Source organism: Schistocerca serialis, chromosome 3 (assembly GCF_023864345.2).
Source record: "Schistocerca serialis cubense isolate TAMUIC-IGC-003099 chromosome 3, iqSchSeri2.2, whole genome shotgun sequence".
NCBI classification, from domain to species: domain Eukaryota; kingdom Metazoa; phylum Arthropoda; class Insecta; order Orthoptera; family Acrididae; genus Schistocerca; species Schistocerca serialis.
This window is the reverse complement of record NC_064640.1, coordinates 355833625-355850841: the sequence shown is the minus strand read 5'-3', so window position 1 is coordinate 355850841 and position 17217 is coordinate 355833625. Positions and strand designations below refer to the sequence as shown.

The 17217-nt window shown below is 37.5% G+C and overlaps 1 pseudogene; it reads left to right on the top strand.

Annotated features, from left to right (window-relative positions):
* The window catches only part of LOC126470835 (katanin p60 ATPase-containing subunit A-like 1), a 67613-nt pseudogene that overhangs the window by 9203 nt on the left and 41193 nt on the right, over positions 1-17217 (top strand).

Below are 17217 nucleotides of genomic sequence, written 5' to 3'. Positions count from 1 at the left end.
ATTCTCATCCATGCATGGAAAGTGCCTCTGTGAAGTCTCTGTGTGATGTTGAGGTATTCCTGTTCTAGCAACATCAAGATTTGTTGTTGATAGAAAATGCTGAGGACCAGCTGAGACATCAACTCTGTCAAAGTGCCAGTATCCAGGATACCAAGGAATGACTTGCCATTGGAGAGGGTACAATGGCTTTATGACACCCTTGACAATTGTATCAGTAAATAAAGCCAGGCAAAAGAGAGTGCAATGTCATACTGATAGGTGGGTCCACTTTACTGTCAACTTCTTTGTAAATTTGCCCCAATCTTGTAATCACTGAAATAATATCACATACCCTCTCAACCCATGAAGTTTCGTTTTGTTCCCTCCTCCCCAACTGGGTGCTTCACTATTTTTGTCAGGCAGTGTATATACATTTTTCTGACACATGGAAATACACAATAATGAGATACTTGTGACCTGTATAACCATTATCTTTTGTGGAAGTCCAGAAAACAGTTCCTTATTGTCTAACATTGTCTTGATGGACAACTCATCTCTGAGAGCTACATAAAAGGTATACAGAAAATTAGTATCGCAGAAACAATTTTAAATCATGCTGCAGAGCAAATATGGAGATAAAAGCCAAAACCTTACCATTTTCAGAAATGTTTCTTGTAGCTCACCTATTTGTTAGCACAAAACAGCTGCAGTATAATTAAAGGAGCCACTCAAGTAACTGTTGCCACCCTCTCCATCTGCTCTGTGTGCCACACAAGCAAATACACTACTCTTCTTTGCATAAAATTCTGTAGGGCTGATTTTATATAAAAACAACTTTTCTTGTGAATGCCTAAGTTAACAAATTTGTAATTCTTAAAGAAAATAGTCACAATGTTTTGGAATAATATCTATCATAGTAATTTTTTATCCAGATATTTCTCAAAATTATCCACTTTTTGTAGAATTTCTTAAAAGTTCACAGCTTACCCTTTGTAAGATCATTCATAATAAGTATGAAGAGCTGAAACAAATGTTTCCACATTCCCAAGATGCAATTGCTCAAGTGATTCAACAAATTGTCACAGCACTATTTTACAATGTATTGGAAGCTTACAAACTTGTTAAGCACAACCATAGAGGGTTATATCCTGTCATTAATATTCAGTAACTCATATCTGTATGGTACAGTTTATAATATAGTTTTAATGTCGCTAAGTTTGGATTTCTTTTTTTTACTAAAAGTAGTTCTGAAGGAGCATACCACCACAGCCACACTTTTGACATGAGCCACTTTTAGTTAAGGGACAGCACCATTTCTTACTTAGTGATTCTTAAACTGCAATGCATCTCCTCCATTACTGGCAGTTCATGAAGCCATACTGTCACATGCTTTCATGTTTTCACTGTGTTTGATGGTTCTTCATTGACTAAGAGTTTGTTACATTGTCCTATGTTTAAATTGACCCTCACACAGTATATCACCTCTTCTAAGATGGTTTAGAAAGCTATTCATTAATGAAAATGTGGTTAAGATGTGTCTGAATTTTGATTACCACAAATTTTGCAATGACTGAAAATGTGGAAAGATAGGAAAGAAGTACCATCAATATTTTCTGAAAGTTTGAATCATAAATGTGCTTCATAATTAATTCTTATAAACAAAAATGCATACCATAACTTCAGTTTCGAGCTAGTTGTCATAGTATTATATTAGTGAATATCTAAATTCATTACACATTTAACAATAAGTCATTACAATTTCACCAAGTAAATTTTTCATTAAGACTTTTGACTTCTTTCATTGTAGCCGATCCAGGAAGTCTCATTCAATGGACCGCACTCCATGCCTGACAAAGCGGTCACATCCTGGAGCAGCAGTGAGCGTGAAAACACAAGAACCTGTAAGACGGAGCAATGAGGGACCGCCTTCATTACCATCTGCAATACCTTCACAAGATAGTGATTCTCATGAAACCCCACCAAAAGTGTTCCAGGCTGCCCAGTATGAACAGCATCTTGTAGACACACTTGAAAAGGATATCATTCATAGAAATCCTAATGTGCAGTGGAACCGTGTTGCTGGGCTGAGCGAAGCAAAAGCAATACTTCAGGTGATGAACAATATTCAGTTACACACTTATTTTAGACAGTAATATTTTGTTGAGTTACATGTTATTACTAACACAACTCAAGAATAATCAAAAATTTCAGCAAAATATGATGAAAGTATTAAAAAACCAGAAGAAGGTGTACATGAGAAATGTTTCTCTACTGCTTGAATAACTTTTTGTATTTAAAATACACTTTGGATGTGTGGTATCAGAAATTATGTTTTATATCTCCTGCTTAATAAAAAGAACAGTTTAATACTAAATCATTGCATCAGACATGAGAGCAAATAGCCTCACCTCAGGTGCCCTGGATATTGATTGACATCTGCACTCTTCATGCCACTGGTTAGTGGCTGTCAGGTACTGCATAACACGACCACCATTCTCTTCCTCCTGTGTTCTATATGTAGAGGAAGCATGATGAGACCTATGTGTGTCCTACTGCTTCTTATCTTGCTCATGTGGATTTTCCCTTACAGGTACAAAAACAACAAAGTAAAACCAAATTCCATAACACACCGGTGTTCAAAAGTTTCCTTAACAACTTTCCACAGAAAGAACATCCAAAATTTAACATTCTATGTTATAAATCTTCTGAAAGACTTTAACTTGGACCAGACATGCTATTGGGAGTTACAGTATTCATCTCTAAATTTCATGTATATGCTTTGCCAATGCAGCCTTGCCAGAGCCATACTCATTTTTAATCTCCTGTATATGCTGAATTTTATCAGTAGTATTTCATTGAAATGGGATACGCCATTTCCTGTCTCCATAATTAAGTACATAACATAGTTAGCCTTCCACTACTACTTCATGTAATCATCACTAACTAGCAAGACAATGAATGTTTCTCATGATGATGTGCAATTATGTAGAGACAGCCACAATTTGCCTTTAAAAATAGTACTGAGTGACAGTAAGGCACACAAAAAAATGGAGATTTCCACTTGCTGAGTGGTAAGACATCGTTTCCTCAAACAAAAAGGTTATCAGGAAGATAAACATAATTTTGAGGTTGCTCATATATATTGCTTTGGATACTGGAACAAAATAAAAACATAATATTTAAATAAATATCAAATTAAATAAATACTAATGTAAAAAGTGAATTACACACATAAAATTTAGAGGTATTCAGAAAAATATCAGTCTATAGAACCAATGTTAGGGAGGACTGGAATAGTAATAGGAAGAAAAAAGAAGAACAGTGTGACAGAGTCAGTGGTGTGAAAGCAGAAGGAGCTAGGCAGATTACATAATATTGTTGAAGTTCAGACAAAGGATAATGTAGGAATGTTGGGTGTTCTATATGGACATTATCCATTTATGTAGAACATTTTGCATCTGTGTAAAAGATCTGTCCTTTAGTTGGAAGTTACAGATGGTATGGGTTCTGAACACGTTGGAGTCTCACAGTTTCATAATCTTGCTACTTTAGGAATCACATCAATTTAAACATTAATTTTTTTCTTCGGGAATACATATATGTTAATCACACATAAGACGCATAGGAATTTCTGATAGTATTCTAAGCATACTGGTTTAAAAAATCCTTATTTTTTCTTAGATGCAGAATATTCCCATAATTCATAATGAAGAATAGGTTATTGAACTGAAATCACTCATGTATAAAACAATGGAAACACCAGGTTGAAATATCAGCTGTATAAGAAAAGGATAGATTGCTACTCACCATAAAGATGACATGTTGAGCTGGAGACAGGCACAATGAAAATATTATTACACATTTAGATTTTGGCCAAAGCCTTTTTTAATAAGAAAACACACACACATTCATTCACACAAGCAAGCACACCTCACACATACATGACAGCCATCTCTTGCAGCTCAGACTTGTGAATAGTTGCCCCATAATCACAAATACTAATGTATGGTGCTTCACCTGGAAGAGTGACCTTCTCCGTTCTCAACAAACAGATAGATCTCATTTCTTCACGGAATAATAGTAAGCTAGGGAAAATAGACATTTTATACTACTCACAGTTCTGCATGTAATTACTTCAGGCTGATCAGACTACAAAATTTATACTGAAACTAACTTTTTATCAACTGAATATAATGTTGATGTGATCCATACTTCATTCTTGATAACTCATTCGATAATGAATATAGAAAGCTGCTCTTGCTTTCTAGGTGACATGTAAAAACATGATATGTCATATAGCTTAGACTAGTCAGCATAAATTAAATTTTAGTGTTTTTCAACAATATGGCAATAGCAACAGAGAAAAAAATTAAACATTTAGTGTGAAATTATTGTTGCAGATGACAGTCCTCTGAAACTCTTTGGCAGTGACTAAACATTTATCAGTGTTTACAGCAATATGTAGGTAAAGTTCCTATACCTACCAAGTGAGCAGCTCGGTGTATCAGAAAAATCAAAGGACATCATATCCTACATTAACATATTTGTAACAGGATTGCTGTTTATTTAAACATTATCTATCGTCTTACACTGCCAGATTCATACATGTTAGGGAAAACTGTCTTTCATGGTAATTTCTTCATGACACATGCACCATGTAGCATAAATTGATTGTGGTGGATATTATGTAAAAGCTTACCTAGACCTCTGTGAGACCTATGGTCATTTCAGAAAGTAACATAACTACTATGAACTGTGTCAATATTACTGCTAACATTCATGGCTGACACATACATTTTGAACCCTAGCCAGGTATGCGTAGTCTAAATTTGCACTTATTATTAACCACAAATAATGTTAGGAAGTAAATTTATTGGTGCACCAGTATAAAAATCCCAGAGTCTATGAAGAGGATTCTGCAAAATGCTTGGTTAGAAACTTTACAAAATATTTTAACTGCATGTGCCCTTAGAAAAAATACTTTTTTAACCTTTCCTGCACTGTCCCAGGAAATTATGTCACTGCACCATAGTGCAGTACTGAATGAAAGTATGTAAACACAATCTGCAGATTACACAGTGGTAGGGATTTTCAAATGCCAAGCAGACAGATAGGAGCTTTTTGGAGAACTTACCCTTTATGCTGGTTCAACTCAGTTTATTATCCATCTGAATGCTTAGACTTTTACATAGAGTTTCATTTATTGTATTCCCATTGACATCTATTTCTAACCAGTAGCTGTAACATTTTTAACTGATTTCAATTGCATAATATAAGATTTGTAAGATAAAGTAAAATAATGGTAAGAATATCATGGGAGATTGTCAGTTCACCTGCCCAACGAACAACATCCTTGCATAACATGTGTCAGTAGACATCGAGTTATAAACACAATGTTTATGTCTGGCATAGTGGTTAAAAGAAAAATATGCAGTAATACATTTACAAATGTGTAAAAAAAATCAGAAATTTTAAAATCTTTTTCTGTTCAAAATATCAACCCTGGTGTGCAACCTCAGTTATTAAATTAACAGAATATACACTGAAGCACCAAAGAATATGGTAAAAGTGTGCATGCTCAGGTACAGAGATATGCAAATAGGCAGAATACAGTGCTCTAGTTGGAAACACTTATATAAGACAACAAGTGTCTGGCGCAGTTGTTAGATAGGTTACTGCTGCAACAATGGCAGGTTATCAAGATTTAAGTGACTTTGAATGTGGTTTTGTAGTCAGCAGATGAGCAATGGGACACAGCATCTCCAAGGTAGTGATGAAGTGAGGATTTTACTGTATGACCATTTCACGAGTGTACTGTGAATATCAGGAATCCGGTAGAACATCAAATCTCCAACATTGCTGCGGCCATAAAAAGATCCTTCAAGAACAGGACCAACAATGACTGAAGAGAATTGTTCAGTGTGATAGAAGTGCAATCCTTCTGCACATTGCTGCAGATTTCAATGCTGGGCCATCAACAAGTGTCGGTGTGAACCATTCAATGAAACATCACAACACAAAGCTTTAGGACAGTCAGTACCGACATTGGACTGTTGATGATTGGAAATATGTTGCCTGGTCAGAGGAGTCTCATTTCAAATTATATCAAGCAGATGGACGCCTATGGGTATGGAGACAACCTCAAAAATCCGTGGACCTTGCGTGTCAGCAGGGGACTGCTCAAGCTGGTGGTGGCTCTGTAATGGTATGGGGCATGTACAGTTGGAGTGATATGGGACCCCTGATATGTGTAGATACAACTCTGACAGGTGACATGTACGTAGGCATCCTGTCTGATCACCTGCATCCATTCATGTCCATTGTGCATTCCAACAATACCCAACACATCCAGAATTGATACAGAGTAGCTCCAGGAACATATCTGAGTTCAAACACTTCTGCTGGCCACAAAACTCCCCAGACATGAACATTATTGAGCATATCTGGTATGCCTTGCAACATGCTGTTCAGAAGAGATCTCCACCCCCTTGTACTCTTACAGATTTATGGACAGCCCTGCAGAATTCATGGTGTCAATTCCTTCCAGCACTACTTCAGACATTAGTCAAGTCCATGCCACATTGTGTTGTGGCACTTCTGCATGCTTTTGGGGGGCCTACATGATATTAGACAGGTGAATTGGTTTCTTTGGCTCTTAAGTGTGTTTAGTAGCACTTGAAGAAAATAAGTAAAGGTACAAGAAGCTGCTTTCATTTTAGAAAGTATGGCATAAAGTTCCTGGTGTTTCAGATGACAGGCTAACATTTCAGATGGTTAACTTTGCATATAAGCACAATACAGCAAAAATCCTAATAATAAAGTTTCGAGGTTAACATCTATGATCACGATGAAGAACTAAGATATAGGAGAACAAGTGTGGAGGTACTTAGACATTCACATACTGTGCATTATTGATTGTTTATGAAGATGTATACATCATTGAAATAGACACTGAAGAGTAATGGAATGATACACATTTCCTTAGTAACATACAGTACCATGATGATGGTGGACACTTGTAATGGCATGGGGTTTGCAAGAGACTAGTTGCCACATGGACTCTTACTGATTGATGATTCACATCTAGTGGAAACTAGTCTAATGATGTGTAGAATCCCAGGCTTGCTCAATAGGACTGAAATTAGACCATACTCTAATATCCATAGAGCACCACACTGACAACATTCAAGAGTGATGTGATGATGTGGGTATTTACACACATCATAAAAAGTTTTGTGTCAACCCAGTTCCCAGAACTCCTGAAGATAGTCATTGACTGTGGATATTGTATCACAGACACAGTCTCTTTGGCTGTTCAGAGATGTCACTAAACCTGCCTGAAGATTTAAACGACCACGCACGAGCAGTGACTATTAGATGGAGGGGGTCCGACTGCCGATCAGTTCCAGTCATTCCACCAGGAAGGAGGTACACGGCTCATGTTGTCTGTAGTTCAACCAAGCCTAGATGGTCAATGCCACAGTTTGATCATGTCCACATTGTTACTTTTAGCCAGGAAGGGTTCTCAACAAGGAAAGTGTCCAGGAGTCTCAGAGTGAACCAAAGCAATGTTGTTTGGACATGGAGGAGTTACAGGGAGAAAAGGAACTGTTCATGACATGCATCGCTCAGGCCACCCAAGGGCTACTACTGCAGTGGATGACTGCTACCTATAGATTATGGCTCAGAGGAACCCTGACAGCAACGCCACCATGTGCAATAATGCTTTTCATGCAGCTACAGGACGTCGTGTTACGGCTCAAACTGCACGCAATAGGCTGCATGATGCGCATCTTCACTCCCAACGTCCATGGCGAGGTCCATCTTTGCAACCATGACACCATGAAATGTGGTACAGATGGGCCCAAAAACATGCTGAATGGACTGCTCAGGATTGGCATCATGTTCTCTTCACCAATGAGTGTCGCATATGCCTTCAACCAGACAATCGTCGGAGACCTGTATGGAGGCAACCCAGTCAGGTTGAATGCACTCTGTCCATCAAGTACAGCAAGGCAGAGATTCCCTGATGTTTTAGCATGGCATTATGTGGGGCTGACATACACCATTGGAGGTCATGGAAGGTGCTGTAATAGCTGTACGATACGTGTATGCCATCCTCCAACTGATAGTGTAACCATATCGGCAGCATATTGGCGAGGCATTTGTCTCCATGGACAACAATTCGCACCCCAATCGTGCACATCTTGTGAATGACTTCCTTCATGATAATGACTTTGCTCAACTAGAGTGACTAGCATGCTATCCAGACATGAACCCTACTGAACATGCCTGGGATAGATTGAAAAGGGCTGTTTATGGACAACGAGACCCATCAACCACTCTGAGTGATCTACACCAAATCGCCATTGAGGAGTGGGACAATCTGGACCAACAGTGCCTTGATGAACTTGTGGCTAGTATGCCATGACAAATACAGGCATGCATCAATGCAACAGGACATGCTACTTGGTATTAGAGCTACCGATGTGTACAGAAATGTGGACCACCACCTCTGAAGGTCTCGCTGTGTGATGGTACAACATGCAATATGTGGTCTTTATGAGCCTCTATATGCCTCAGCGATACAGATAGCCGTACCGTAGGTGCAACCACAACGGAGGGGTATCTGTTGAGCGGCCAGACAAACGTGTGGTTCCTGAAGAGGGGCAGCAGCCTTTTCAGTAGTTGCAAGGGCAACAGTCTGGATGATTGACTGATCTGGCCTTGTAACAATAACCAAAACGGCCTTGCTGTGCTGGTACTGCGAACGGCTGAAAGCAAGGGGAAACTACAGCCGTAATTTTTCCCGAGGGCATGCAGCTTTACTGTATGATTACATGATGATGGCGTCCTCTTGGGTAAAATATTCCGGAGGTAAAATAGTCCCCCATTCGGATCTCCGGGCAGGGACTACTCAAGAGGATGTCGTTATCAGGAGAAAGAAAACTGGCGTTCTACGGATCGGAGCGTGGAATGTCAGATCACTTAATCAGGCAGGTAGGTTAGAAAATTTAAAAATGGAAATGGATAGGTTGAAGTTAGATATAGTGGGAATTAGTGAAGTTCGGTGGCAGGGGGAACAAGACTTCTGGTCAGTTGACTACAGGGTTATAAACACAAAATCAAATAGGGGTAATGCAGGAGTAGGTTTAATAATGAATAGGAAAATAGGAATGCGGGTAAGCTACTACAAACAGCATAGTGAACGCATTATTGTGGCCAAGATAGATACGAAGCCCACGCCTACTACAGTAGTACAAGTTTATATGCCAACTAGCTCTGCAGATGACGAAGAAATTGAAGAAATGTATGATGAAATAAAAGAAATTATTCAGATTGTGAAGGGAGACGAAAATTTAATAGTCATGGGTGACTGGAATTCGAGTGTAGGAAAAGGGAGAGAAGGAAACATAGTAGGTGAATATGGATTTGGGGACAGAAATGAAAGAGGAAGCCGCCTGGTCGAATTTTGCACAGAGCACAACATAATCATAACTAACACTTGGTTTAAGAATCATGAAAGAAGGTTGTATACATGGAAGAACCCTGGAGATACTAAAAGGTATCAGATAGATTATATAATGGTAAGACAGAGATTTAGGAACCAGGTTTTAAATTGTAAGACATTTCCAGGGGCAGATGTGGACTCTGACCACAATCTATTGGTTATGACCTGTAGATTAAAACTGAAGAAACTGCAAAAAGGTGGGAATTTAAGGAGATGGGACCTGGATAAACTAAAAGAACCAGAGGTTGTACAGAGATTCAGGGAGAGCATAAGGGAGCAATTGACAGGAATGGGGGAAATAAATACAGTAGAAGAAGAATGGGTAGCTTTGAGGGATGAAGTAGTGAAGGCAGCAGAGGATCAAGTAGGTAAAAAGACGAGATCTAGTAGAAATCCTTGGGTAACAGAAGAAATATTGAATTTAATTGATGAAAGAAGAAAATATAATAATGCAGTAAGTGAAACAGGCAAAAAGGAATACAAACGTCTCAAAAATGAGATCGACAGGAAGTGCAAAATGGCTAAGCAGGGATGGCTAGAGGACAAATGTAAGGATGTAGAGGCCTATCTCACTAGGGGTAAGATAGATACTGCCTACAGGAAAATTAAAGAGACCTTTGGAGATAAGAGAACGACTTGTATGAATATCAAGAGCTCAGATGGAAACCCAGTTCTAAGCAAAGAAGGGAAAGCAGAAAGGTGGAAGGAGTATATAGAGGGTCTATACAAGGGCGATGTACTTGAGGACAATATTATGGAAATGGAAGAGGATGTAGATGAAGATGAAATGGGAGATATGATACTGCGTGAAGAGTTTGACAGAGCACTGAAAGACCTGAGTCGAAACAAGGCCCCCGGAGTAGACAATATTCCATTGGAACTACTGACGGCCGTGGGAGAGCCAGTCCTGACAAAACTCTACGATCTGGTGAGCAAGATGTATGAAACAGGCGAAATACCCTCAGACTTCAAGAAGAATATAATAATTCCAATCTTAAAGAAAGCAGGTGTTGACAGATGTGAAAATTACCGAACTATCAGCTTAATAAGTCACAGCTGCAAAATACTAACACGAATTCTTTACAGACGAATGGAAAAACTAGTAGAAGCCAACCTCGGGGAAGATCAGTTTGGATTCCGTAGAAACACTGGAACACGTGAGGCAATACTGACCTTACGACTTATCTTAGAAGAAAGATTAAGGAAAGGCAAACCTACGTTTCTAGCATTTGTAGACTTAGAGAAAGCTTTTGACAATGTTGACTGGAATACGCTCTTTCAAATTGTAAAGGTGGCAGGGGTAAAATACAGGGAGCGAAAGGCTATTTGCAATTTGTACAGAAACCAGATGGCAGTTATAAGAGTCGAGGGACATGAAAGGGAAGCAGTGGTTGGGAAGGGAGTAAGACAGGGTTGTAGCCTCTCCCCGATGTTGTTCAATCTGTATATTGAGCAAGCAGTAAAGGAAACAAAACAAAAATTCGGAGTAGGAATTAAAATTCATGGAGAAGAAATAAAAACTTTGAGGTTCGCCGATGACATTGTAATTCTGTCAGAGACAGCAAAGGACTTGGAAGAGCAGTTGAATGGAATGGACAGTGTCTTGAAAGGAGGATATAAGATGAACATCAACAAAAGCAAAACAAGGATAATGGAATGTAGTCTAATTAAGTCGGGTGATGCTGAGGGAATTAGATTAGGAAATGAGGCACTTAAAGTAGTAAAGGAGTTTTGCTATTTGGGGAGCAAAATAACTGATGATGGTCGAAGTAGAGAGGATATAAAATGTAGGCTGGCAATTGCAAGGAAAGCGTTTCTGAAGAAGAGAAATTTGTTAACATCCAGTATTGATTTAAGTGTCAGGAAGTCATTTCTGAGAGTATTCGTATGGAGTGTAGCCATGTATGGAAGTGAAACATGGACGATAAATAGTTTGGACAAGAAGAGAATAGAAGCTTTCGAAATGTGGTGCTACAGAAGAATGCTGAAGATTAGATGGGTAGATCACATAACTAATGAGGAAGTATTGAATAGGATTGGGGAGAAGAGAAGTTTGTGGCACAACTTGACCAGAAGAAGGAATCGGTTGGTAGGACATGTTCTGAGGCATCAAGGGATCACCAATTTAGTATTGGAGGGCAGCGTGGAGGGTAAAAATCGTAGAGGGAGACCAAGAGATGAATACACTAAGCAGATTCAGAAGGATGTAGGTTGCAGTAGGTACTGGGAGATGAAAAAGCTTGCACAGGATAGAGTAGCATGGAGAGCTGCATCAAACCAGTCTCAGGACTGAAGACCACAACAACAACAACAACATGAGCAATAAAAAGGGCAGAAATTATGTTTATGTTGATCTCTATTCCAATTTTCTGTACAGGTTCTGGAACTCTTGGAACCGAGGTGATGCAAAACTTTTTTTGATGGGTGTATTATTATCATGCTGAAAATACATATCTCCAGTAGGACCCTATAAATCACAAATATAAACACATGATCTGCCAGCCACTACCTGAATCCTTAGCCTATGAATGATAGGAGTACATGCACCAGAGGTCACGTTCAGTCTCATATGAATTTCATCACATGAAGAGACTACCACTTATTAGACTGCATCTTGATCATTATAGGATTACACACACATTTAGAAATATGCAATTCTCTACTGGAACTCATCTGCCTTAGTGACCTTTTCCTTTTGTTGAGCATCCATTTGCAGTGTTTTTGCCCTTATGCTAATTGCTCTGGTCTGCGAGGTGTGGTTTGCAAATTGTTTATTGTGTGATGGCGGTTTTTGTACCTTATGGTGATGCGATAGGTCTTGATGGTATTGTTTCCCAAATATTGTGTACAAAAATAGCAAGTGATCTGGAGGGCTGTGGTTTGTCTATCTAAGGTTAAATTCTCAGCCCAGTGATGGAAATCCCTACCAGCTAAATTTTGATAACTGTAGTTGCAGTATTACCTGGATCAACATAGCCACTGTATATACAGGAAATTGTGGCCAATGAAAGCTCCAGTACCTGTATAGCTTCAGGGATGAAGCTGTCCCTCGCATCTGACTTGTGTCACTTGTCAGTCAAACATCTTGCCTTTCTGTGTGCAGCTGTTCTGTGTACAGCCAGTGCATGGTCTGACTACATTTCAGTCATGTACCATACTGAAACACTCAATTCAGTGAAACAACAAAAGTGCTATTACTCCAATGTGGTAGCAATCAGTTTCCCATCAGCATATATATCTGACCTCATACAGGTGCAAATATTCTGTTGTAGAAAAACTGGCTCTGTAAACCTGTGCTATTAAGAAATCTGTTTTACTTACTTTATTTTAATTGAGTCATATTTTTAGTTACTTAACTGAGTAGGACATACAGTGAGAAAGTTGGCGTAACTAATTTAATTTTGAAGCCAAAAAATCCACTATGAGAATGTTACAAATATTCTTTCCAAGATCCTCAAAGAACATGCATCAGTCAAGTGAAATTATTTCTATTTCCGGAACATACATTGCCATTAAATCTACTTTATTATTAATTTACAAACTCATTTCTTTCTGATAAATGGAGAACTTCCAGAATGAATGTTCTATATAATCATCAATTACTGACCAGTGAATGGCATATTGACATTTACATAGGCTGAAAAAGCACTCTATGTTTCAGGAAGCCATGGTACTCCCAATGCTGATGCCTGATTTCTTCTGTGGAATAAGAAGACCATGGAAAGGAATTCTTATGGTGGGACCTCCAGGAACAGGAAAGACTATGTTGGCTAAGGCAGTTGCAACTGAGTGTGGTTCAACATTCTTCAATATTTCTTCAGCAACACTTACCTCAAAATACCGTGGAGACTCAGAAAAGCTTGTGCGACTATTATTTGAAATGGTACGCTTATACAATAATGGAAATTCACTTAAGTTTTCACTAACTGCATAAAAATCACTTTTAATCAGTCAAAGTAGCAATCTGGTTTTAGAAGTCAGTATAGCACAATCAACCATTTATAAGTCATGAAAGTAGTTGCACTTTGCCTACGATTCAGAGATTTTGAGAAAGCTTTAAATTTAATGTCAGTAAATTCTCTTCTGACAGTCCTTGACAGACAATACATTGATTCAACCTATGTTATTATGCTGATGAATTCATAAACCACTGCAATAACTATCATTAGATTTAACCAGGATAACGGGAATTTTAAAATTGAGAAAAGAAGCATGTACGGAGTTTTGTATCACCGATGCTATTCACAGCAGCCCTAGGTGATGTTTTCAGGTACATATGGTGAAAAATATTTGTTAATGGAATGTAACAGAACAATCTTCATTTTGCTGATGACATTGTGTTGTTTGCCTGCAAATGATTTGTAATCAGTACACAGGAAAAAAATTGTACAAATTAACAATGAAGTTATAGAACCAGTTGAAAAGCTGTATTTCAGACATTTGAAGACAATGGCAGTGTATGCAGCATAAGAAAAAAAAATATAGGAACAAAAGTGGCCTGGGTTGCTTTGGTACACTAAATTTCGAAAGTAAGCATCTGACGTGTATGAAAAGTAAAGCTTGCAGTTTGTGTATTTATCAGTTATGCTTATGTTAGTGAGATAATGCAGAATCTGTACAAAACTTGAGGGTTTTTCAGAGAGCAATAGGAATATGCATACCATAGACCATAATGGTCTAAATAAAGTAACTTTCCTTTTTTCCAGTTCATGGATAATAATTTATTTTTTAGAAGTAAGCAGATTTTTTAAAAAGTAGTGCCCTCTTTTGTATATGGGTAAATACTCATTTGCAGTTGTCCTAATTATATAAAGAACAAATCAGTTCTATCACTGTCATAAAAGTAGACTGACATTAACACTACATATATTTACATTTGACATTATAATGAAGAATCCTGTCTTCAACACATCTAGTAGGGAAGACAGCACTGTTAGTGTTACAGAGCCTGAGGAGATTATAGAGCATATTTCTACAAACAAACCATGCAGCACAGTATGTCTTTTTGGAGTTGGTTTGGTATAATTTGCTATTAATCTCAAGAACAGGACAGTTGAGTTAAAAAACTGAAACTGTGCAGATTCTAATAGTACATTTTAATACTCTCTACTCCATTTGCATTCAAGCTGGAACAATCTAGATCACAGTGCTGGCAAAACTAAATTATTACTCTCTAGTATAACATTTATTGCAGAGAAATATTCCTGAAAGGTTAAAATTATGTGACTTATGTGGAAGGCAAGCAAAGATCTATACTCAGGTCTCAGTCTGACATAAAGCTTTAACCCATTGGGAATTTTTATTGTTGCTTAAAGGTTACTTCAGGTTTAATGTTTCATTCTGAGAACAACTTCAAGGCATTTACATTGTACACTATTTTGTTTTTAATAGCATTTCATTAATTTCTTCAGAATTGATATGTTTGTTGCTACACTCTGATTTTTTTAATGTCCTCTGAGCTGATTCTTTCAGTGCATCATCCTTCTCACACTTTATTTTACAGGTTTCAATGCATTTTCCTCCCTTCCCTTCCCTTTTCTAAAATCCTTGGAATTTGTAAACTAAGTTGATACTCTTTGTTCTCAGTTCAACTAATATTAATAATTCTAAACTGAAATGGAAAATTGACACTTATGAGATTCCAGTAGAAAAACACAAGAACAGCAGATGATAAAGATAGTAGACTTTGGAATCAGATGTTCCTTTATTGACTAAAATAGAAGAAAGGGCTGAAAGAAAAGGGGCAATTTAAGAGATATGCAGGAGACCCAACCAGGTTCCCAAGTCAAAAAAGTCATATTGTCACAGGATAAGAAATAAATAAATAATGAAACCAATGGATAAGATTTAAAAACTAGAAGACGAAAGTGGTGGAGAGGGTAGCCAACAACTCAGAAAAAAGTGGAGCATAGTGTGAAACTAGAAATATAGATAATCAAGTTTGGCAACTCCAGATTGAATATTAAGAAACTAAAGAGGATATTCATTGTACACCTAGACTCTGATACCCATAGTTAGGAAAATGCTCAGTGCTACTGTCCTGTCAGACTGGATATAAATATCAAAAATTTTAATTATTTAAAAATAGTTGAGAGTAACTTTGACACAAGCATCTCCACATCATAATGCTCCATTAAAGTGTCTCTGTAAAGCAGTGTTTCAGGAGATCCACTGCATATGCTGTGGCCTGTACTTTATAACAAATAATTCAGTTCATATGATCACATAAAGCTAATTTGTTGCCTACATGTTTCAATATTGGTAGAACAAGTTTATCTAAAATATATGCCAATCAACTCATTTCTTATAATATACTGTATATTCTAGGCTAACAGCTCATACTGCTACATTACAAATACACAATATACATTTCAAAATATAATGACATGTAGAAAAAAGGCAATATGATTGGAATAGTGATTGAATACTTGTATTAATTTTTCAAAGTGATTTTGTTTTCTGGGTCTCACTCATACCAGTTTTTCAACTTGAACATTTTAATTTGCTGCAATGAATAAGATATTTCCTTAATAATATGCATTATATTTCAGGTTCACTTTTATACCCCAAGCACTATTTTTATAAATGAAACAGATTCACTGTGTTCACAACGTCGTACAGATTCAGAACATGAAGCTTCCCGAAGATTTAAGGCAGAACTGTTGATTCAAATGGATGGTCTTAATTCTAACAGGTATGAACACCATATTTACTTCAAATGGTAAAGAAACATCCATTAATTAAGTCATATGGACAAGTGTTGCCTGTGTGAATGAAGATATAAGTTGGTTGACACTGCAATCAGTGTTTGAGTAGAGTCTGAGAAAAGAAAAAGGTTAGGGTACAGGCACATTGGAAGATTAATAATGCAGAGATTGTGAAACATATGTAGTCCCTAAGCCATTGTTGTGAATTCCAGATGAGCTGACAGTGTGAAAATTTTGCACATAAAATACAATAAGCAGTTCTGAAACATGCACACACACACACACACACACACACACACACACACACACACACACACACACACACACACACACAGAGAGAGAGAGAGAGAGAGAGAGAGAGAGAGAGAGAGAATGTAACTGTTTATTATTGTGTCATTCCTCAGCATACTGTTTTGGCACTAAATAGATTCCTGTCCTCATCTGAGACTTTTTTTAACTGATAAACTCTCAGATGACATGATTCAGGGTGCCGATTTCTTGATACTCTCAAGAATCTGTTGAGTGTTGATGTATTTTTAGTAAATACAAGGGATATTAAATATAGCCTATATTTTCCCAGGTAGTGTATTGGATTTTTGGGTGTCCCAGCTGTTATGCACTCTTGGTCACTACAACTGCTACTCTATAAATTAAAGAATATCTGACCAGATTTTTTCCTTGAAACAAAAAGTGCTTCATTCTGTCACAGAAAATGCCAAACTACTCCACTGGTGTTTAAAACTCAAAATAAGAACAAGTTTGAAAACACTCTGAAAAATAACAGACTGTGCACTGCATGTGTCCACTATTTTTTAGTTAGTTAGCTGAGATTGCTATTGAGTGTAACCCCAGAAAACAAATTCTTTCAGGAAATCAGCAGATTTTATCCCAGGTTTTTCTTTTGTCATAATAGAAATGTCTTCGTTGGGTGTTAATTGATTCAGTTCTTAATGGGCACTTGTAATACTTGTAGCATAACAAATCCAAAAATTAAACACAAATCAGCAAGCTTCATTTAAA